Here is a 2913-nt window from a genome sequence, read left to right as displayed (position 1 = left end):
AAATTTATTTTCTTTTTCCCCAAAAAAGAGAAAGTATTTTAGTAAAACATGTAAACATCTTTCCCTCAAAAGCATCCTAAGATGTGAGCGAAGTAGCATAGTCAAATACATTAGCAATTGTTTTGAAAGTAACAATGCAACTTAAGCATAGAGCTTCTCAGAGTTTGAGAGCAGCCTGGGTCACTCTGATGATTTGAGGCTTCCAGATATATTAAGAGAATATGGGTGTCATAACAGGGTTACAGAAATTGTAGTATATTTTAGCTCTTTATGTTTAGCCAAGTAATACTTTTAAGAACCACAAAAAATACAATGACTATGTGTTTACATCTCTTCAGCACCCTCGATGACCAAGAGGTACAGCATAAATGATTTTTCTGCCCTCTTTCCAACTGTCTCCCCATCCTGTAGTAACCCGGAATTAAGCACATTATTTTCAAGAGGTAGCAGCTGTTTTTGAGTATGGAGTATGTACTGGGCAGCTGCAAATCTGCTCCTTAGAATGGATAACAGTGTTGCTCCAGATAGTCTTATCCAGCAAGAACGATCTGGGTTCAGTAGAAAAATTCAGTGTATATGAGTAGCATCCTAGACGTGCCTCTATTTTTATCATCCTCTGCAAGGATGAATACATTTCTTTTATTTCAGAGAGTGTGCATTGAGTCACTTCCCTCATACATATTTTAAAGCAAAGAATAAACTAAGGCAGCCTGTACATTTGCCTTCCATATATATACAGATGAAACAACTTCCACATGGGCTTTTAATTATGTTGTCCCAAACTAATATTCTTTGAAAAAGCAATTTTCTCTCCATGGAGTTACCCCTGTAAATTGGCACATGACGGGAACAAGGACTCTTTAAACACTAATATTCACATCCATTCTAACCAACCGCAATGCCAAGAAACGCTCTGAATCTTTCAACGGACCTCCCACATTCTCAATAGGATGTTTTCTGTGCATGGTGATCCACAAATATTATCATTTCATGACAATGCAGTTTCATCAAGGTACGTCTCAATCCATGGGATACGAGTCCCACACAACAGACGGAGAATTTGGCGCGCCCGGTGCACGCTGCGTGTGTTACTTACTGGTTATATTGCAGTGGTCACACTGAGTCCCGTATGGCGCCGTATTAACGAATGGCATGCAAGCACCTTCTGTTGAAACATCTGCGACAGGGAAATTTCAGGCATTTTTCCAGATAATTTTTGTGCTCTGGACCAAATTTCCATTAGGACTATAAAACCTGGCAAGCAGTCCTGTTGTGTATGATTTTTTAATAAACTGGGACATGCCTTTGTTAAAGGAGTGAGGCTCTTCGGAGACTCCTTTCTATTATAAAAAGTTCAGAAAAACATATGACAGATCACAAAACAACATCTCTTAACTTTTTTTTTTTTTAAGTGCAAGGTTCCAGGCTTTCATCGACATATAAATAAATTCACAGCTTTGGATGGAAAAGCAAAAATGCTGATTTTCACATCTTGGAGTAGATGATTCCAGTGGTGGTTTTCCTTAAACACATGTTTGTTAAGAATGCATACGACCAACAGAGATTTTTTTTATGTATTTAATTTTTGATGCTTGCTGCCAAAAAAATATCCATGCTAGAGTTTTTAGTTGTTTTAGAAGACCCCATGTCTCACAATTAGGAAAAAAGTGAAGAGTTCGGGCACATGCTAATTTGTACTCATAAACAATGTGAACTTAACAACTAGCATTGTTCCTTTTTTTTCACTACTTCAGATATGAGTGTTTCCATTTCTTTGCTCACTGCCAATAACCACCCTACTAGAGTAATGGAGACTAGAAAACCTCCCTTTTGTAATTCTTTAATTCCCAATGCCTTGCCACAAACACTAATGCAAAACAAACATGCTTGGCAGTAAATACGTGCATTATCATTATGTAAATAGGCATGTTATCATTATACTTCAGTGAGGCTGTTCTTTGTAAAGGCTTTTTTTCTTTCTAAATATATCATCCGGTTTAAGTTATAATGCATATTATACCACTGGGGCTATCAGGGAGAATTTGTAGAGTGTATATAATATAAAAAAATGTTTACCACCTATGCATATTGTGTGTGATACAAAGACTACTAAACAAACAGACTAATGCAGCTGCACCTCGTGCAATTCCACCCAGCAGTGCACAGAACCTTTGAGATTAATATCCATCTTGCTGTTCAAATTGAGTACCACATTATGACATTTTATACTGACAACATTATAAGCTGAGATGATATATTTTAAACTCAATGAGATGAATGATCTAGTACTAGCAGAAAATAGTCTGCATATCTGAACCTTATATGAACTAGGAACGACTCATGTCACAGTCTGTTTGAAAATGTTACAATGTTTGCATAAATCCATTGTTTATGCATAAGCACCAGGGAACTGGAATCCTGAGGCAGGCAGTAATCTGTAAAGTTCTTCTGGCGCTTGATAAGCATGCAACATGCATCTCACATTCTCCTTGGTGAATTGCAAATGTTTATGTAAGAAAGTGCATATAGCTGCATATTATATGAAAAGATCAAGGCAGATTTCTTCATTGGGGTTTGGAAAAGAGCATAGAGAGAATGGGCATAAGAAAAGGAAGGGCCTAGTACATATCTAATTTACTTAAGCCCCTAAGGACAAGCAAAACTCAGCTGAAGAAGTAGATTTTTAATCCCGTTATTTGTCTTCACATTCCATAGCTGTCAACGTTATTGGACCTATCAACCATTTATTTTATTTTACCTATGAAGATACAGCAGTGAAAATAATTAAAACAAGGATGACGGTCTTCCTTTTCTTCCATTATTTTCTCTTTTCTGGAGCAAGTAAGCTGTTAACTCTGAAACAAGAAGACAATTATAATAGTTATTCTTTGTTTAATATAATGTTGTTAAAGC

The sequence above is a fragment of the Balaenoptera borealis genome, assembly GCF_965194805.1.
Source record: "Balaenoptera borealis genome assembly, chromosome: 17".
In the NCBI taxonomy this organism is placed as follows: Eukaryota; Metazoa; Chordata; class Mammalia; order Artiodactyla; family Balaenopteridae; genus Balaenoptera; species Balaenoptera borealis.
The sequence above is the reverse complement of the archived record's forward strand: the minus strand, read 5'-3'. Positions refer to the sequence as shown.